Source organism: Camelus bactrianus, chromosome X, assembly GCF_048773025.1.
Source record: "Camelus bactrianus isolate YW-2024 breed Bactrian camel chromosome X, ASM4877302v1, whole genome shotgun sequence".
NCBI classification, from domain to species: Eukaryota; Metazoa; Chordata; class Mammalia; order Artiodactyla; family Camelidae; genus Camelus; species Camelus bactrianus.
The window spans coordinates 102,368,629-102,390,184 of record NC_133575.1 but is presented as its reverse complement, the minus strand read 5'-3'; the positions used below and the strand labels follow the sequence as shown (position 1 = coordinate 102,390,184).

The 21,556-nt window shown below is 45.9% G+C and overlaps 1 pseudogene; it reads right to left on the bottom strand.

The window, feature by feature from the left end:
• Window positions 1-497: 497 nt before the first annotated feature.
• On the bottom strand, window positions 498-968 carry LOC105079666 (large ribosomal subunit protein eL29 pseudogene; annotated as a pseudogene).
• Window positions 969-21,556: the final 20,588 nt, after the last annotated feature.

Sequence of the window (21,556 nt, the reverse complement as noted above, 5' to 3'; positions counted from 1 at the left end):
AAGACATTTGGTCATTCGAAGGGGCGCTTGTAGCAGGGGGTGGGCGTTAAACAGAAACACGCACTGTTCTGAAGTGTTCTCAAAGAGGCTCGTAACCCTCAGGCTCAGCAGCTAACTCTGGTTCCTCTACTTCCTCTGCTTGCCTATTGGTACCAGTTTCAGCCAGAACCTGGCATCATAGAAGCTGAAGTTCAGCCACCCGAGTTCAAAGTGCACGTCTGTTTATTGAGGAGAAGTGAGAGTGCCTAGCCTCTTCCCAGCACATGGGCATCTCCTGCTCTTTTGGTTTATCCCTGTAATGGGTTAAATTACTTTAAATCCTTGGAAGATGGGGGTCATGGTTCATTTCTCACTCAGTGAAAAATGAAACAGATACTGTTTTTTTTCCTGCCTCAGGTTTATTTGTACAAACAGCACAGGTAGACATGAGCCCCATGCAGACAGTAGCCCAGGGGTCACACTAGTCCTTCTGTCCTCACATCAATAGATGAAAGCCTCTACTCTGGAGCCTTTATGTGGGCCTGGGCGCCTTTGGGAGACTGAGTCTGAGCCGGAGCTGCGGCTGTGGACTTGGTCTGAGCCTTGTCCTTGGCCTTTGGCCGACAGAGCCTGAGACCCTTGGCGATGCGGGCACGAGCACGTTTCCCGAGCTTGGGGTGAGCAATGCAGGCAAGTCAGCTGAGCTCGCGGCTGCTGCCCTGTGGGATCTTAGGCTTGACCTCCTTGGGCTTTCTGAGAGCCTTGACAGCTTCAGCACATGCACTCACGGCCTTGGCGTTGTTGGCCTGCATCTGCTTCAGGCCCTTCTTGTGCTTCTTGGCAAAGTGCATGTTCCTCAGGAACTTGGGGTCTACCCCCTTTAGAGATTTGTATTGTTGTGATCGGGGTTTTTTGATGCCGTTTCTGTGCCATTTTCGGGACTGGTTGTGTGTGGTGTGGTTCTTCGACTTGGCCATGCCTGTACCAGAGCCGGGGCTGAAACATGTACTGTTCAGGAGAGGCTTTATCCTGACCCATGTTCCTTCACCAGGAGACATGACGGTGACCACACCTGGCTCATTTGCTAGTCAGAGCAGTTGTGAAACTTACCAGTAACCATGGCGCCTCCACTTCCTTCCACACAGATTTCTGCTGCCGTCTGCAATCTTCCTGACTCTTCTCATCGGAGAGCCTAACTGAATTTTTTTTATTTTCATTTTGTAGCACCTCTATTGTGGTGCGATTCCTGTACAGTAAAGTGCACATATTTCACATGTACAATGTGATGGGTCTTGCAAGATGTATCCACCAGAAATGAACTGTTTGGTGGGCGATTCTGCTGAGTACTAGCGCTGTAGGAAGTGGTCACAAGGCAGGGCATCCCTAACAGGCTTTTTCTGATTGGTGGCAACCTCAGGAATTGGGACCCTTGAGGAGGGAGGAGGTGATACTACTGAGACTCAAGCTGGATGGAAGCTGGCTGCTTAGTTCTTTGCCCGGGAGCGCATTCCTAGGCCTGCCTTGTCCTGAGGCGTGTGCTCCATCAGCGTTTCCGCGCGTGTGGGAATGGTAACGTACTGTTGAGTTTTTAAGTGCGGTCTCCCCCGTCAGGCTCATGTTTGTCTTAACTATTCCTTCATGCCCCTTGTTTCTGTGGGTGACAGGAACAGAATGGGTAATAGTGGACACTCGAAGGCAAGGCCTTTTGAAATGAGATGTCTTCTCTGTTGTGCTGATTCCCTGTTACATGCAGACAGTAGTTGACTTGCGACAGCAGCAGGCATTTTGAGAGGCTCGTTAGCCCACTGGAAATGATGATGTTGGTGGTGGTGGTAGCCATGATGGTGGCTGTGGCGGTGAGGGTGCTGATTAAGAAAAAAAGCCACAGCTGTCACTGGTAGAAAGCTGAATAGAATGGAGAACTGTCCTTAGTTCTTTTCATTGGTTTATTACCGAATCGTCTCAAAGCCTGTGGTTTAAGGACTGGTAGGGTCTCTGTTTCCCAGAGAACAGTCATGGTGTGCAGAATGGATTTTGCCTTGGTAACAGAGCCAGCAAAACTGTATAGGGGGCATCACAGCCAGGTTTAACGGGTCCTGTATCTTGTGGTATTAATCACTAAGCTGCGAGAAGCCTTCTTACGTAACATTTTCTTGCGTGAGAAACCAGCGGTTACCCACACCTCCGTGTGCTCCCCCTTTCTGCTGAGCGTGGTTATCCCGAGGTCACACAGTGTGTTTTTGCAGTAGGAGCCACAAGTGGTCGTGATAATGTCATAAAAGTTGGGAGAATACATTTTGAACCAAATGGCTTTCATGGCTGAGTTGCCGGCCACCATGATTGTCGGTTCTTTTTGAGAGAAAATGACAGAGGGTAGAGGGCCAGACAAGGGCCGGAGCGTCCTGATCAGGAAAGATGGAATACCTAGAGGATAGGTCCTTCCTTCAGAGGCCTGCAGCCTGCAGGTGGGGAGAGGACCGGGGACAGCAGCACTGCAAAGAGCTGCTCGTAGAGATCGAGGGCAAGGGGCTGGGGTGTGAAAGTTATGAGAAGCATCGGCGTTCAAATAAGTGTCTTGTGCCCCTTCCGCATCCCTGGTACTGCCTGGGACCGGCACAGCACGGGGACCAGGGTGTCAGTGCACGTGGCTGAGTGCGCCACGAGAAGGCACGGCCTTGTGGCAAAGAGGAGACTTTCGTGCTGGGGGGCTGCTCCTGATTTTCTAGCATCCCTGAGGCTTTTGGACTTTGCTGCTAGGGAAGTTCTTGTGCTTGTGCCTCATGCTGTGCCCTGCCTTAGGCTGGGGAAAGTGGCTCAGGAAAGGTGGGCCTTCGCCCTCCTACGCTGGGGCCTAGCACGGTCCTCCGAGGGAGTCTCCTGAGAGGCACCTGCTGACGCTGATGTTGAACGTGGTGAATGATCCCACGTGGGCGAGCTGACCGCCCAGCGTCTCATGTTGTACTGAGCTGTGCTCCTCAGAGAGGCTAATGAGAGTGAGCTGCTGTTGCTGGTGTGTTCTGATACTCTGGCCAGACAGCTCTCCTGTCGACACTCCCGTGGCTCGGATGCCTTGTTGAAGTCCTGCCCAGGGCACACACCGGCCACGGCTGCGTGGGGGGCGTGGGACGTGTTGGGTCCGGGGGAAGAAGTTGGCCGTGGCCGGTTGTCGGGCCTCGGTGCTGATCCGAAGGAGCTGAACAGAACCAGACCCAGGCTGCAGGGCAGTGGCCAGTTGGGGATCCTTAAGATTTCCACTTGCATGTGTGTGGACACGGTTGGAGCTTGTCCGTGTTCGCTGTCTGCCCGCTTCCGCTGAGACACTCTGCACATGGGTTGGAAGACAGGCCCCGGGGGAGGGTCCCGTCAGTGGACAGTGCATGAAGCCGGGGCGTTGGGATCCTCGGGGACAGGTGCGGATGAGCCTGGATGTCCAGGGACCTCCCGGGTCAGGTGTCCGGGCTGGAGGAGGGAGCCCTCCTATGCTTCTTGCTGAAGAGGGCACCCCCCCCCCCAGGCCGTGGCTGTCCCGTCCCTGGTTTATGTGCTGGGAAGCATTGCTGCTTGGTGGTCTGTCCCCTCTGCCATTTTGGTCTCCCTGTTGGGGTAGCTGACCCTCCCTCAAGGGGACCTTGTCTGCACTGTCAAGGAAGAGGCAGTGCTCAGCAGCAATGAGAATTCGTGCATTGTGCGTGACACTGCGCTACCGGAGGGGTGGCAGGGGATGGGGGTTGCAGTTTGAGGAGGGAGGGGTGCTGTGATTTCCCCGTTTCGGGCTTTTGATGTCTCTCGATTAGTGAAATCTGGGGCCGGCATGTAAGTGGCCCCCAGGGATCTGAGGAGGCTCTGTGAGTATGAGAGCGACCGTGGGGAGGACAAGGGGCTTTGGTGTGAAAGTTGTGGTGGGTGTTGGTGGAGTCAGGGATGTGTCTCCTGTCCCCTTACCCCGTTCCTCCCACTACCTCTGGGTGTCCCCGGCTGTGATGGAGAAGATAGCACGGCCCACTGATGGGTGTGCAGTGAGAAAATGTGGGCCTCTTGCAAAGGTGAGACATTAAAATTGGGAGCAGGTCCTTATGCGTCATTTTCCTAGTGACTCGTGGGCCTCTCTGCCAGGGGAAGGCTTTGCTGTGCCTGCCTCTCTCTGTGTGCTGTTTTATGTTGTTTATTGAATTTCCTACTGTTGCGTAATAACAGAATCTGAGGGAGCTCTGAGGAGGAACAGCCGTTGCTGAAACCCTCCTGAGACACTGTCTCCCGCACAGCCCCTCAGCGTTCCATCTTCCTTGATCTTCTCCTGCAGCTTTGTTGGCTCTTGGGCACTGGCTTTGATGGCCATCTCTCTCTCTGATTTTCAGGAGGGTGTAGCAGAGTTTCTGGCTTCAGCTGCTCAAGTTGTTCCCTGTTTACTTACCTCTCGCCCTGGACAGGCATCCTTTGCTGCCAGGTCCTTGAGGGAACATTCCTGGCTTGTAAAATTGGCAGGAGGCTTCTTTAGCTTTTCGAAAAGATTTGCATACATTGCAAAGAGGCAGAGAAAGAGCTGACAAGTTTTCCAAAGGAAACCCTCCCAGAAAAGGGAGGGATGAAAGCCTCCTCTCTTTTTCCGACAGGGATTAAGGAAACCTTGGTTTCTCTTCCTGCTCTGTGTTTGGGCTCCGCATCCTACCGTGACACACCAGGTCCCCTTGGCATCTGCCACCTCCCCACAAGTGGGGCTTCCCGAGTCCTGGCCAGAGTCCGGCCTGTGCAGAGAACTTCTTTAAGTGGAAGTCGTGCCAATGGTACCTTGAGGAAAAGGGACAAGTAGGAGCGAGTGTTCCCCCTCCGGCTTGCTTATGCGTTTGTCAATGTCTGTTCCCTTATGGCGAGTTTTCTGTGATCAGTCCGAGGGAGGAATACAGCCACAAGCCTTGTTTTCCGATGGTTTCAGTCGATACACTGCTGTCTCCAGTCTTGCCAGTTGGAACTGCACTCTTCCTCTCATGTCCTCCCTCTCCTGAGTGTCCTGGAGGAAATAAATCCTCCCATGTGGCTGAGGAATTTGTAGTGCACTTCTGTTTCTCCAATAAAATGTGTGTGTTGGAAAACTTCCCACTTGTAGATTTTGTTATTCGCAGTGACTGCGAGCGTGATGGGTGAAGATGCGTCTCTGTGTGTGCCTGAAAGCGTGTGCCGGGGCGGGGCTCTGAGCTCTGTGGTCTGGGGCATTGGTGGCAGGGGGTTGGTGGCAGGGGGCGGGGTCTCCAGGCCAAGGCTGAAGTTCTCCCCTTGCTAAGGTAAGAAAGGGAGTAGGAGATCTGGCACCTTCCTTTGCGAAGTGATCCTTTTGGCCACCAGGTGAGAAGCACAAGTACGTGCCTGGAGGCTGTGGGCGTGGGGGGCACCTCCTGGTCCTGCTCAGGGTGAGGCGTAGGTGGGGTGGCCGGTACGCTTCTGCAGAACATCAGCCCCGAAGTCCTGAGGCGCGAACCTGGGAGCAGTGAGCACACAACACCGTGAACTCCTGGTCCAGTCTGCATCAGAACCCAAATCCCCTGAGTCTTAGGACTTCTTCACTGTGGCACACTCATTGCCTGTCTTTGAAAGGACAGAATCAAAAGATAACTCAATAGTAGATCCTTTTTGCTGTCGTTCATTGCTTAACCATAGGAAGAGTCTACCCACTCTCTGTGTAAAATTTCCAGTATTAAACTTACATTTCGTCCGTATAGGTGAGCATGGATTAAACATTTTATCCGTCAGCCTTTTAGTTGGCCATTTGATGCTGGAATCCTCATGCCAGGAGAACGTTAAGGTCCATTTTCATCTGCCTAATGACCCTTTGGCCTTGTGGTCATTAAAATCTTCTCCCTGGGGAAAAGGGGGCAAGACTGTGGTGGTGTGTTCTGGCCGAAGACGTGCCCGCTGGGTGAGTGGGCTCGGGTCTCTCCCTGGGATTTCATGAAGCTGTTGGGCTGCAGGTGTCAGGAACTCAGATCTTGCCACCCAGCCTAGAGGGCCTCCTGCCTGAGGGCTCCCCCCGCACGTGGAGGTCAGAGAAGCTCCCCTGGCCTCCTGTAACAGCTGGAATTGATTTATTTATATCATCATTATCACCCGTTATGTGTTAAGGAGTGGGTCGCCCATTAGGCTGTGAGCCACTCCTACCCAGCTACACTTATGTATGTTCCCCTCTCCTAGCATAGTGTCCCCATGATGTGTGCCCCTCTCCCCAGAATTTCTGTTTTGGGTGGTGGGGCTTTTGTAAGGGACCGAGGGGTCAGGAGAGCAGATAGCCGGTGACATTTGGGGGTATTACTATTAACCCGACTCCATTTCAGAACACCTTTTCTTCTTGTAATGAGAGTCTGGCAGTGAATTTTGTCCCAGTTCCGGTACAGCTGGCACTGCCCGTCTCCACTGGCCCCCGGAGGAGGGGGCGTGGTCAAGTGTGTGGTGTCTTCCCTTGGCCTGACTCGGTCTGAGCGAGTTCTGTGAGTTAAGGCACCCACAGCCTGAGAGAGCCAGGGGCACACTGAGGCCAGGATTGCTGCTGCTAGGATCTCTATGCATTGCTTTTTATATTATTTTTCTTCCATTTTTATAAACTGAAGTCTAGTCAGTTTACAATGTTGTGTCAATTTCAGGAGTACAGCATAATAGTTCAGTCGTACATATACATACATATATTCCTTTTCATGTTCTTTTTCATTATAGGTTGCTACCAGATATTGAATATAGTAGCCGATGCACGTTAACTTGCACAAATCAGGGAGAAGTTTGCATCTTTGTTTTTCAGGAAAGCAAGGAATTTGGGAACTGGAGAAGTCTTTAGGAATATGAGTGACCTCAAGGGATAGAGTAATAATTGTTCCCATTTATTGAGATCTTTTCTGTGCCAGGTTTTGTACTGTTCACTATTTGTAGCATTTTACTTAATCATGACATCCCCTGTTGGTAGAAGACACCATCATCTCAAGTAATATAGTCTTTGAGCTTCCACAGCTAAGATGTGGATTCTGACCAGGAGTCAGTGTGTGCCTGACCCAGGCCCCATGCCCTGAACCACTAGTTTCTGCTGACTTTAAAACTAAGATGAAGGTTTCAGCAGGTAAGGAAGGCCTGAAGCTCTGGGTGATTTTAGAACTGAAGGCAATGAATGCCAGTGTAGCTGCTCTTCACCACGGAACTGGGCCATCTCCTTCAGCCCCTCGCCTCCCTACTATTTACAATGCTTGTGTGACACTACAGCACATAAAAAAACCATTAACTTATTTAACTCATTATGAGTTTTAAACTTTTAATTTCCTTCCAGTTAAAAAAATGTAAAGTACTATTTCAATAAATACTTTTTCAAATAGCCTTTTTCATAATTTTTAATTACCACCTTAAGATAAGGTCCTAGACAGTGGACCTTAGAGTAGGAACTTTGAAAAGATAGTTTATTCATATTGCTAAATTGCTTTCAGTAATAGTTGTATCAATTTATTTTCCCATCTGCAAGATAAAATGTTGTCTGTTCATTTTAATTACTGCATACATTGAGTAGATGCACAATAGATCATTTAAGCATTTCTCTAGTATTTCAATCCATTCTTGTTATAAATAAGGCTGCCATGAACATCTGTGGAGCATGGCACTGGAGGCCCCAGATGTGGGTTGAATTCCTTTTTTACCTACTAGCTGTGTGTGACCTTGCACACCTGAGCCTTCATCTGGAAAATGTAGAAATAATGGTTGCCTCAAAAGGTTGTGATGAGAATGGCCTAATTATTAATTCAGTCGAAATGAATATGTCATTGCCCCTTGTCTGCATTTTGACTTTTTCATTTCCCCCATTTAATACAATTATTCGATCTATAATCTGTTTTGATTACATGATTTCTAAAGTTTTTTCACCTCTGAGGTTCTATAAGTTAAAACGGAAAAAGTTGCAGCAGTTACAGACAAAATCAACTTACTTTTTCTTATTACGTTTGGCTATCAGAATATGTTTAAGAGGATTTGTTAAAAGGCAGAGTGCAGGTAAAATAAGTGGATTAAGTTCCTGTATTGTGTAAAATCATTTCATTTTCTTTTTTCTGCCCTACCTGGTAAGGAATAAAAAGTAATCAATGCATAAACTTCAAATATAACAATCTCAGTTGTCATTTACTAAAATTCCAATGTTTTTGTAAGATTTTCATCTATCTTGTCTTTAGCTCCTTTCTCCCAAATCTATGTAAATAGAATGCCAGTACTTTGAATAAATCCGCTAAATACGTACTCCCCACTGAAAGCCTAGGGAGAGTGCAACAGAAGCTTAGGAAGCGGGGAGCTGTCTCTTAACAAGACAGCTTTGGGAGCCCCAGAAAGCACCAGACCTGCTTCCACAGGGAGGCTGATCCCTTTTCTTGACCTCCTGTTAGAGGGCACCTCCTAGGGCCCTTTTGCCTCTGAACCCAAGGAAGCTTGTTTAACCCGATGTTTCCCAGGCCCTGCTGTGTGTGCATCCCCATCCCCCGGGGTGACTGTGTATGTGTGTGTGTTTGTGAAGATACAGATCCCCGGGCCCAACTGCCCAGATATTCATAAGTCGGGTAGGACCTGCAAATCAGCATTGCAACAAGCTTTCTAGCTGATTCTGATACAACAGATCCACAGATCTGCACTTGTCAGCCACTGACAAATGACAAATTGTCCAGATGGGGAGAGTGAGGTCGAGAAAGACTGAATGGACTTGCTTAAGGTCACACAGTTGTGTTTCCAGGGAAGGTTAACACAACTTTGTTTCTCCCAATCTGATGGTGAATGAGGTAACTGCATAATAGTCAAACCTGAAATGTGAAGGTGCAACCTGGCACAGCCTTCCAGGAGAGACAAAACGAGAGAAAGTTCTGGCATGGGGGGAGAAGGAAGAATCTAAACGTTTAACATTTCACTTCGGCACTACCTGAAAAAAATTTTTCAACTAACTTTGCTTCTTTGGATGGCTGGCCTAAATTTCATTTTGGTCAGCTTTCCCCACCCCACATTGAATTTCACACTTTTTTTATACTGTTATGGGGCAGAAAACCTTTTGACAGTAATTATCTGGCTTTACTCAGTATCAGTGGAATATTTATTAAAACGATAGGATGACTGAATGCAATATAGTATCCTGAATGGGATCCTAGAATAGAAAAGAGACATTAGTGGAAAAAACTAGTTAAATTTGAATAAAGTCTGTAGTTTAGTGAATAGTAATTTACCAAGGTTAATTTCTTAGTTTTGACAAACGTACCATTGTTATGTAAGACGCTAACCTTAGGGGGAACTCGATGATGAATATACAGGAACTCTACAACTTCTCTGTAAATATAAAGTTATTGCAAAATAAAATGTTTGTTTGAAAAATAGGCTTAGGTAAGAACCAACCAGAGCAGTCAATGAAGCAAAGACAAATTGCTAATCAGACTGCTGATTCCCTCTCACACTGGGGGGAAATCCTTTTGGGAGATGACTGCTTGATTTGTGCGAGAATGTTACTTAGGAAAAAAAGCCTGTTATATCCCAGAAGATAACCTGGCTGAGATGGAGAGGAGAGTGTGCTTTTTAATTTCAGGAGAATCGAATGGTGGTTTATTTCTTTAATAGCACATTCTGTTTGTGCAATTTTCATGGAGTTAATTGTTTTCCATTTAAGCAATCAACAAAAATTGGAATAATCTCATAATGGGGTTTATATACAGCAGGCTCACGTGGATACACAGCTTAAGCTGAAAGATAACTATGTTATTTATGTTTTCTGTAGCAGTAAATATAAAAATATAAGTAATATTTGGTAAGTTTAGTCGTCTGCATTGGGCTGCATTGGCCCTCCTGGAGGAGGTGTATGCACTCCACATGGAGGATGTGGGAGGTCTCAGACGTCTTCAAACCTCCTGTCCCCTTCCCATCTTCCTGCGACAGTGTCTGGACCATCCTCAGATTGTATTCCTTCATTCAATAAACATTGACTGAGTACATTAATGATAACAGCTAAAACATAAGGAGTAATTATTATGGGCCAGGTGATTTACATGAATTCCTTTAATTCTCACAACAACCAAACGAGGCAAGAATGAGTTGTTATCTTTGATTCTGCAGACGGGGGTGGGGGGCTCAGGCTGTTTAGGAAACTTGTCCAAGGTCAGACGGGATGTACACGGTACAGCTGGCTTTTGAGCCTGGTTTTATTTGAATTTCTCACTTTGGACCATAATGCGAAAATGCCTAGCCCTACAGTGAACCATGCCACAGGAGCAGAGGGCAAGTGGCAAAGAATGAGTTTGACCTGTATGCCGGTGGGAGTGGGGAGCCAGGGGCAGCGTGATTGGCTGGAGTCCTAGATTTGCGAGTCAGCCGCAGAGTGCTGGTCATCTAAGTCATGGGAGAAGAAGGCATCTCTGAGGGAGAGGAGAGGACAGGCGAGGACCGCCTTGAATATGCCCCCACGTAGACGGCAGGAGATGGAGAAGGGGTTTGTTACAGAGTGAGCAGAGGCAGGAGAGGGAAATATTGGGGATACTAAGTGCAGAGGGAATTTCAAGAAGTCAACAAATGCTCTGAGAGGTCAGATGTGCTGGAGGATTAAGAAGCAGTGGCACTGAACAATGAAATGTTCATTCGTGTCATTTGAGTTCACGGCAGTACAATGGGGGAATCAGATCCATACCTAGAGGAGTAAGGAGTCAGGAGGCAGCGGGGGAGGAGAGGGAGCAAGGATAGGGTGCATGTCTCTGCAGTTTGGAGTGAGATATAAAGAGAGAGAAAGAACAGTGCCATTTTTAAGACTGAGACGCTCTGAAAGGTGGGGGATCTACTGTTGAGTGAGAGAGTGATTCCATGCAAGGAGGAGAAGGACCATTGATGCGGCCAGAGCCAGAGCAGGTGGCACACGGATGGATGGAGGTTGCCGTGGGTGGAGGAAAGAGCAGGCAGTGACTCCACTTGGGACTGGGAGCATTTGTGGCCAGGTCCTCCCTGAGAGAACGTTCCTTCCTCTTCCTGCTACATGCTCCCTTCTCTCTCCTGGTTTCTGCGTAAAACCAGGAGGCTCAGAATTGTCGCTGAGGTCAGCAGCTGGGGCAGCCTGAAGGCACTGTCCACCTAGAGGCTGGGCCTGTGGGTGGTGTCCAAAACAGATGTCTTCTTGGTCATCATGGAACTTATTTCAAATCAGAGGTGCGATTTCACCAAGGGCTTCTGCTTTTAGTCTTTCATCAACACCACAAAATTGCATTATCCCACTGATCATTAGATTACTTTCGCTAACATCATAATCACATTGCACACCCACATATACATCACTATTCACTTAGGATAATCAGTTTTAATGACACTCGCTTCGGTTTCTTTCATAAATCATGTTCTTTTATGAGATAATGGAGGAGAAACATCTAATTTTGATCTCAGACAAATGAAAAGTGAATGCATGTGTTTTTAAGTGTATTTTTTGTTGGTTTACCATGTCCATTATTTAAAGAGGAAAGAATATCTCCTGACTTCTCTTTTAGAAATAAATGAGGCAAAAGTATAGTGGATTTTGAATACCAAAGCATTAGCTGTAATGCACTGCAAACAAATAATAAACACAGCTCCTCCTTAGTAGCTTTTGCACAAATCTCAATTGAATAGAAATCAATGGTTGTAAGCAGCATGTGTGATATCCTGCCAACGTGTTAAGGAGGAAAATCTTAACACCACACCTTTACAGGAGCAAAATCAAACGCTGAGCCTGCCCTGTTGTCTGCAGAAAATAGAAGCGCAATTTCTTCCATCCAACAAACATATATTGAATTCCTAATATGCACAAGGCAAAGTACAGAAATGGGTAAAACACATTTTCTGCGGTACCTGCAGAGAGTGCTTCAGAAGACAGCAGCCTTGTCCCACCCATTTTTGCATTCCCCCTCCATCCATCTCTCCAAATGCACACCCAGAGATCCAAAAGTACATGGATTTTACTTCCCTTACCCCATGCCCCTCCTCCGCTCCCTGGGGAAGGGACAGCTCTCAGAAGTTCCCTGTAGGATAGGACTAAGCCACCCTCCTTGATGGACCTGCCCTGAGATCCCACCCCTGTGACTTCCTGCCCTCCCTCCCATTCCATCAGGAGGCACCAGATCCTTGCCTCAGGCTCTGCTTTAGGGGATCCTAGCTAAAGACAGGACTCAGAGGGAGAGGTTTTCTCCTCTGGAGGGAACAGAAGTCAGCGTGGGGTAGCAGTGTTCAAGGAGAACTGGATCCATCCTGCCTCAGGGATGATGGTGCTTAAAAAAACCAACCAAATAAAAAAGCTCACGTTTTCTGCTGTTGAGCTGATGGCATGTTCTAGTTGAGGGAGCAGACAGGGCATATGAGTTCATTCACTTGTTCGTGCTAGCTGCCAGGATAAAAGCAATGACAAGGCGAAATGGGAGCAATGAGGAGGCAGTATTATTTGGGGGGTGTGTGTGTGTGTGTGGAGTGGTGGGATTGGTCAGAGAGTCTCACAGAGATTGTGTGGTGGCAGTGTTTGAGCTAATCTGTCCTGATGAATCTGAATCCCCAGGGAGAGAAGAGGACCAGAGATGTCTTGCCAATCTTTCTCCGCATGTAAACCGTGCTCACTGCCCTACAGTTTATCTTTCTCCAAAATCAAGTCCAAATTCTTTGTGGCATAGGAAGCTCTTTAAAATACAGTCCTACAACAAGGCCCTACTGTGTAGCACTGGGGACTATATTCAATATCTTGTAATAACCTATAATGAAAAAGAAAAAATACGGTCCCAGGCTGCCCAGGGGAGCCTTTTGGTTGCATACTCTTTGTCTCCCTGAGCTTCTCTTCGTATTTCGAGAACACCTTTTTTCCCAGTTCCTTCCCTTTGCGTGTGCTACTCCCGTCACCTATCATGCCCATCTTCCTGTCTTCAGCCTGGCAAGGTGACCCTCGTTGATCTAGGACCCAGAACAAGAGAACACCTTAGCAACAACCCACAGGGCTCTCCGGAGCCGCCGCCGCTTTCCCCGGTGCAGACACGCGCTGGGGAGCCCGGCAGGCAGGGACCACGCTCGCTCTTCTGACCGACTTGATGGGCTGCGAGTCTGCTGCCCAGGTCTTCTCCATGGGGAGATAACTCCAAAATCCACTCACTTCCGCCTATAGAAATATTGAACCCCTTCGGTTTCAGTCTTCCAACACTAACCACTGTGGGGAAACCAAGACCTTTGGGAGAATGGCATTTCTTCTGGGCTCATCTCAGGTAGGCAGGTTATAATTTTCTGTTAAGATTACCCCAAACCCAAGACCTACACTCTGTTGATCTCTTTATCCAAATTGCCTTTAGATAATTAAGAGAAAATTTGGCCCTCACTACAAAAAAAAATTTAAAAAGCTATTACCTTTCCATCTTTTTTTTTTAACATTTTTTTATTGATTTATAATCATTTTACAATGTTGTGTCAAAATCCAGTGTTCGGCACAATTTTTCAGTCATTCATGGACATATACACACTCATTGTCACATTTTTTTCTCTGTGAGTTATCATAACATTTTGTGTATATTTCCCTGTGCTATACAGTGTAATCTTGTTTATCTATTCTACAATTTTGAAATCCCAGTCTATCCCTTCCCACCCTCCACCCCCCTGGTAACCACAAGTCTGTATTCTCTGTCTGTGAGTCTATTTCTGTCCTGTATTTACGCTTTGTTTTTGTTTGTTTGTTTTTGGTTTTGTTTTTTAGATTCCACATATGAGCGATCTCATATGGTATTTTTCTTTCTCTTTCTGGCTTACTTCACTTAGAATGGCATTCTCCAGGAGCATCCATGTTGCTGCAAATGGCATTATGTTGTCGGTTTTTATGGCTGAGTAGTATTCCATTGTATAAATATACCACCTCTTCTTTATCCAGTCACCTGTTGATGGACATTTAGGCTGTTTCCATGTTTTGGCTATTGTAAATAGTGCTGCTATGAACACTGGGGTGCAGGTGTCATCCTGAAGTAGATTTCCTTCTGGATACAAGCCCAGGAGTGGGATTCCTGGGTCATATGGTAAGTCTATTCCTAGTATTTTGAGGAATCTCCATACTGTTTTCCATAGTGGCTGCACCAAACTGCATTCCCACCAGCAGTGTAGAAGGGTTCCCCTTTCTCCACAGCCTCTCCAGCATTTGTCATTTGTGGATTTTTGAATGACGGCCATTCTGACTGGTGTGAGGTGATACCTCATTGTAGTTTTGATTTGCATTTCTCTGATAATTAGTGATATTGAGCATTTTTTCATGTGCTTTTTGATCATTTGTATGTCTTCCTTGGAGAATTGCTTGTTTAGGTCTTCTGCCCATTTTTGGATTGGGTTGTTTATTTTTTTCTTATTGAGTCCTATGAGCTGCTTATATATTCTGGAGATCAAGCCTTTGTTGGTTTCACTTGCAAAAATTTTCTCCCATTCCGTAGGTTTTCTTCTTGTTTTACTTCTGGTTTCCTTTGCTGTGCAGAAGCTTGTAAGTTTCATTAGGTCCCATGTGTTTATTCTTGCTTTTATTTCTTCTAGGAGAAAATTTCTGAGATGTATGTCAGATAATGTTTTGCCTATGTTTTCCTCTAGGAGGTTTATTGTATCTTGTCTTATGTTTAAGTCTTTAATCCATTTTGAGTTGATTTTTGTATATGGTGTAAGGGAGTGTTCTAGCTTCATTGTTTTACATGCTGCTGTCCAATTTTCCCAACACCATTTGCTGAAGAGACTGTCTTTATTCCAATGTACATTCTTGCCTCCTTTGTCGAAGATGAGTTGACCAAAAGTTTGTGGGTTCATTTCTGGGCTCTTACTTTTCCATCTTTAATCTGGCCCATTAAGCCTTTCCTGAATGAATATAAACCTTTGGACTCAGGCCTGTTGCCCCATCCACTTCAGCTTTCATTCTCAGTGCCTCATTATGTCTTTCACAGCAGCATTATGTCTTTGCTGAAGCAGAATTACAGCAAAAGAAGTTAATTATTATGGAGTTGATATGATGCGCCTAGAAGAAGAAGGTTGGAATGAAGCCTTTTGAAGGAATATTATTCCCCATTGTAATAGGTTTTACTGCTATTAAGAATTAGTACACGATGTTTCCTACAATTGGATGAATTACATAAATGCTAATGTCAACATCAGACATCATTTAGAAGAGATATGGAGAAGCATTTTCTGTTTTTAAATGTCAAAACCATTTCTCATCCATCAGGTAATAATTTTTCAATTTTCTTTTCACAAATATGCTACATTGTCAGTGCTACTGAAGTCATAGTTGATTTCACAGCTATGAAACCATGGGAAGCCAAAGGACTTTCATTATCAGACAGAACTTGAAAATATGAATAAGACACCACTTCCCCAAGAACCACAAGATCAATATATGATTGCAGCGGATGGAGCTGAACCATGCATTTGCTACCTAATCTTGGCTTCAGATGAGTGCCAAATGGCAGTGAAGTAGGTCTTAAGTGACCAACAAGGGCTCAAATGGGTTGCTTAGTAAAAAACATGGCATTTTCAATTAAATGTCAAAGACAATTACATGGAAAACATCAGAGAGCTTCAGAAGTAAGACAGGAAGATTACATTTCACTAACCTCACACTCCATCACCAAACTTCCTGTCTTTTGGCATTCTGAGAGAAAGTTATTTGTTCCAGGAAAGCATGACATTCTGCATTCATGAAAAGGCCCAATAAAGTGTCACTTTCCAGATAATATGTGGGTGATTTAAGGTCATAGAAGTGTAAAATGGCAGGATTCTTCTGTTTTTGATCTCTCAGCCAGCATCTAGAACTCTATTGAAATTCTTGAACCTGGCCATCATTCTTATGGTAAAAATAAAATAAAATATCCCAACAATCTAGTTCCTTTACTGCAGAATAGACAAATCCTTTGGCATTTTCATTGGCTCTGTGTTTTCCCCTTTCCCCAGTCCCTCCAATCACCATTTAATGATGGGATGCCTGGGAGCTATAACAAATCCAGGCTGAAGTCTTCAGGCATCATGTACATGACTGGGGTCTCCTGGTGATTTGGAGGACCCAGCTGTTTGCCCTCGGAACTCATTCCAGAAGTGTTGTACTAGACCCAGCATAATCTCTGTTCACAGATAGACCAGCGGAGGAAGCTGTTTGTCCACTACCCTCAGAGAAACCAAGAAGTGGGTTCTTCTCATGACCAGACCAAGACCAGTCAAGCCAAACTTAAGAAGAAACACCAGCTTGTGTTTGGAGTTCCTCTACCCAACCTTTAGGAACCTCCATCTTTTCTCTTCTGTATCCTAGGCCCAGATACCCTGGAGAGCACCTTAAGGTGATAATGTATTGTGAAATTACTATTCTCTGGAGTTCAGCTATAGATTAAGAGAACCTTTTGAAAGGACATGTAAGCATTTTGACGTCACTTGGAAATTTTGTGGAAGTTGGCCCCTTCAAGCAGTTTTGTGATTTCATGTAACTCATCTGTGCAGAGATGTCACTTTCTTTACCTCTCTATAACTGATGCCAAACTGCTTGTGAGCCCCCATTTCCACTGATGGAGGAAATTGCTAAACCTTGCCCCTTTAAGATGACTCAGTATCTTCCGGTTTAAAACTTCATCTCTTTGCGGGTAATTAATTACTCATTTGCTTCTGCCTTTCAACTCAGTCCTTTCAAAGTTCACTATTAGGACTTTTCTCAACTCCCCAGAATTTTCTCCTGTACCCCTCCTCATCCTCCTCTTTCCCTCCCTCCTCCTCTTGAGGACGGTGCCATTTTGCAGGAAGCCACCCCCCTGTACACGTAAGTGCTTTACCATATCGGCTGCCAGAGCAGAGTGCATCATTGTGAGACCACTGTATCCTTCAGAAGTATGTGGGGAAATCATGTTAATTAAAATTTCTTTTCCTCCTGGGAAAAGAATAACTTCAAGCTAAAGTATCAGAGAGTGGTTGACTGGACACTCTCATTATTCCAGGTAGCTGTAAGAAATAAAAAAAAAAAGTCTCTCACAAATGTGCTTTAATATGGGAAAGAGAGCAAAACCCAGCACACTGAATATTTCATGGATATCAGCCATAACTCCATGCGATTGCAGGGGAGTTGAGAAAAACATCATTTTTAATTATTTTTCATTTCATTGTAGGAAGCTTTGATCCAATTTATTTATAAAGCTGGTGAAAAGCCTTGTACATCTAAGATGACAGCAGATTGAACAGTAAGGAAGGTAGCTGTATTTTTCCCATAAAGACAAGTTAAATTAACCCACAGGAATCTGTTATTTATGTGGTACAGCGTCTGACTTCACTATTCTGTAAAATGTCTGCTCTTTGTAATCATATCTATTTTATGTTCCGTGGGGTTATTCAGAAAGTAAGTTAACAAACGTGACATTTTAAAAAGTTATTTAAGGAAACTGATTTTTGTTTTTACAGGCCAACAGCAGATATTGAACCGATGCCTCATTGCCACCTTTTCACATAAGCACAGGAGAGGTCCAAACCTCCGTCATCAAATCCGGGAAGGAAGCTGCCCACACCACTGGAGGCTCTGCTTTTTTTTTCTAAAACATATTCCCTCTTTTCATAGATGCATTTTATCAACAAAAATTTAAAAGAACAGAACAGTGAAACGGAAGAAAACAACTTCTGTCTACAAAATTCCACAGACTGCATGGATTTCTGGAGCAGGAATGTTTTTGCCTCCACAAACCTGTGCGGTTATCTGGCAGGGGGTGGGGTTCAGTATTTAAAGAAGCAGCACATGAACTGAGGGTATAGAGAGATCACGCGTCTCCCCTTACCGAGTCCAAACTCGTACTGTTCGCCGCATGGCAGGCCAATAAATTGGGAGAGGAGGTGTTGGGGCAAAGAATAACGACTTGATTCGGAAAGCCAGCAGACCGAGAAAGTGGGGAACTAATGTCCTGGAGAACCATCTTCCCCAAGTCAGAATTCAGGCTCCTTTTTACTAAAAGAGGAAGGGGTGTTGGTTGGTTGTTGCAAACTTCTTGGTGTCAGAACCCCTTGTTCTTGCATCTGTCCACATAGGTCAGGTCACGATGTTCCTGTAAACCGCCAACAAGAAGAATGTTATTCTCTGTTCTGCAAATTTTCATCTCTGTATGAATGGAAGAGTGTTACACCCTCCAAGGGCAGAGCCTTGAGAATGGGCCGTCCTATATATTTCAGGCTCTAGGCAACATTCTTTTACAAAAGGTGCAGAACCAGCACGACTGGGCATAAGAAACAGCACAGGGTTAGGGCTAAAGGAACAGATCTAATGTGGAGTCAGATTTGTTTTTCCCTATTATGCCTTCTCTCAGGTGGGTGTCTCACCTGCCTGACCAAATATTGGACAAGGATCCCAATGACTGGGATCTTCACTGTCCATCAGAAAAGCAAAGACTTGAAACTGGCCTTCGGAACAACATCTTGCCTAGAACAGTGTTAAAATGTTGTTCTGAAAGCTCTGAAGCCTGAGCTGGGCCTGGACATCAGCGTGGGTGATGTTGACCACCCAGACTTCAGGCTCGGAGTGTGCTGGGTGGATGCCCATCCCAGCTCTGTCACGAGCTGGCTGTGTGAACCTGGGCAAGTGATTTCACCTCAATTTTGTTATTTACCAAATGGGGATAATATAAAAGTAACTTAATTTTTTGAGGCCGCATTTAGGTAAGAAAAGCAAAGTCTTTGGCACTCAGGAATATCTCAGAATGTTAGCTAGTGGATGGAGGTAGAGACTAGCAGGGAACCTCAAATCTTACACATTGATCCTTAATAAACCCCAAAGGCTGTTTTGGGGTTATTTAGAACCAACACAAACACTAGTAGCTGTGAAGACAAGCCCAGGCCCCTTCCTGAGTGGGCGGTCCCAGCTCTGCACCCCCAAGAGGGTGAGAAAGCTGAATGGGCGAGTGGCCTTGCTCTCAGTGTCTCGGAGCACCTCAATTAATTGTGGACCTGGAGTCCGTGCACAGGCTTGGGCAGGAAGCCGAATGCCCCGTGAATTTGCCTGTAGGATTTGTGTTTGCTTTTCTCCGGAGAAGACCTGGATTTCATCCTATTTTCAAACCTAAGTTCTTTCATCCCCACAAAAGGTTGAGAAGGGCTGCTCTAGTCTCTTGAAGAATCATTTGCTTTGTACCTGGAGAGTTTATTTGGAGACCTAGGTACCTTCATCATTTCCTGCCTCCGGCCCCAGCGCTGTCTGTTCTAGACCGACTCCCCCCATTCTGTTGGTTCTCTTGGCATCAACCTTGCTCCCATGTCCAATCTTCCTTTGCACAAACTTCTCTCCAAACAGCAGCATTTTATCCAACCGCACTTACTCTGCTCCTGAGGCTCAGGGCAACTGCTCGCTGCTGCCCCTTCTTGTTTCAGTTGACAGGGACCTGGGAGTCTTCCTTTAAGGTGGGGAATGACTTGGGCAATCTCCACTGGGAAAACAGTTGGCGGTGCCTGTGGGTCAAGCAGGCATTGTGGTGTTGGGGTGTTGGCTCGCCCCTGTGGGTCTGCAATTACATGGCCTTATTTCTGGAACTTCAGAAAAGACCTTTGAAATAGAGGCCATTCTCCCACAGCTTGACGCCCAAGATTTTACACTCAGAGGACAATCCGCTTTAAGCAAAGATTCTGACCCGTGTGCAAATGCACGTGGAGCAAGGAGGATTCTCACCCACCTGCACTGGAGTGTGAATGAAGGACCTGAGAATGTGTTTGGGGAGGGAGAGAGAAGGGAAAAGAGGTGCTGAGCCCATAAGTAGGGGCAGTAGAGAAGTAGGCTCACAGGGGTGTGGGGTGGGGAGTGGAGGGGGGCAACTGAACATCACCTTCCGCCTTTCCAATTTTTCCACAGGGTCCTTTTAGACCTGTGTTAGCCTTGGAAGTATGTTCTCATCATGAGCTCCCTCCTTTGTCTCTTCACTTTATCCCTGGCAACGAAGGGCAGGGGGAAGAACAAGGAACCTCTGATTAACATCCAGCTCTAGCTGCTTTGCTGAGAACAGAAGGGAGGGAGGGATGAATTCATGCTTATTGAGCACCTGCCATCTGTCAGTTACCAAGAACGTCCACATCACATCGGCACAGTTGTAGGAGAGGGCAGGGATACCTCCTCACGGCCTGCTGGGAGAGAAGGGGAATTGAGTCCGAAGAGGTGAGTTAGAATCAGCCAAGAGGCTTAAAGCAAGTTCACTTAGCCATCCTTTCCTCTTCATTACTATCTTCCTACGACAGATGTAGCAGCTGAGAATCAGGGCAAACAGTTCCCCCAGGATCCCGCAGCTAGTTTGTGGTAGAGCTGAGTTTGGGTTCTCTTCTGTCCAAGGGAAGTCCCATACCCTTCTTGTGCCAGCATGGCATGCAGAAGACACAAAAGGGGATGAATGGGGTGTGTCTGACTTTGCTTGGGTCTCTCTGTGGGTGGGTGTCAGGTGTTAAACTGCAGATACATAGATTTCCAGAAAAACTCAAATAAGAGGGGGAACACAATGGGGTAGAGTGTTCCATTCTTCCTTGGCAGTTGCCAATATAGGGGGGAGAAAAGCAAAAGAAAAAAAAATAAGGAAAGAAAAAGAAAGCAACCAAGGTAGCTGAAAGGCATACATTTTGGAGAGCTGAAAAGATACAAATGATAGTCTGGCTTGGAATTTATCTTAATGAGCAAGACTCAATCAATGGAAAGTGACAGATGGGATAATGTAAAGTTCAAGTTTCCTTCTTCTGTTTCTTTGTATAAAAGAGAACCAACTTTTTGATCATTTTTTGCTCAACTGTAATATTCGGCTGCATAAAGAAGATTGAACACCAAATACCACATTAATATGTTATTGGCATCTTTCTTTTTTCATATCTTACATGTTGATTGTAAAACCGTCCAGAGAGACTGATAGCTGTAATATATTACAGTTTCTCAACTTCAAATTAATTTCATAACAGCGCAGTACAGCCAGATAGTCTCTGCTCCAAGAAGTAACTCAAAGTAGGTAATATTCTTTACTTTTGCTCTTCCGAAACCCCAGGTCTGGTTATTTTCTTTATTGGATAACCTATCTAGACTTTACTTCCTCATGATCCATTACCTGCTTCAGTAATTACTACTTTCTTTGAAATGTCCACTCCTCCAGCAGGTGGATTGACTGCCCCCCTTAAGTGCCCCCAGGGTGGGCTGCACAAAGCATAGTATGAACAGGGGAACTGTGTGTAAGCTGTGAAATCCATGTCTCCGAAATTCCCGTCTCACATCCAGAGTGCCAGTGAGTCAATGGGCCCATGTAGACACACAGCCTAAGCCAATGCTCACATGAAGGAACAAGTCAAAGTGATGCCCAATGACTACAAGAGCAGGAATCCTTCTGTCTCCCAGCACAAGCTCCCCTATGTAAGAAGAGAAGGCAAGAGCACTCTGTTTTTTCTTCTCCGTCACTTGGTGGAAGCGTTTGTGAAGTAAGGGACCTGGCACCTTCTTCTCTCACCTATGAGTCACAGGATCCGTCTAGCTGCCACCATCAAAGGATCAAAAGTGGATTTCCTTCTTCCACCTCTTTCCTCTAGAGCTGTGCTGTCCAATATAGTAGCCACCAGCCACTTGTGGTCATTTAACTCACTT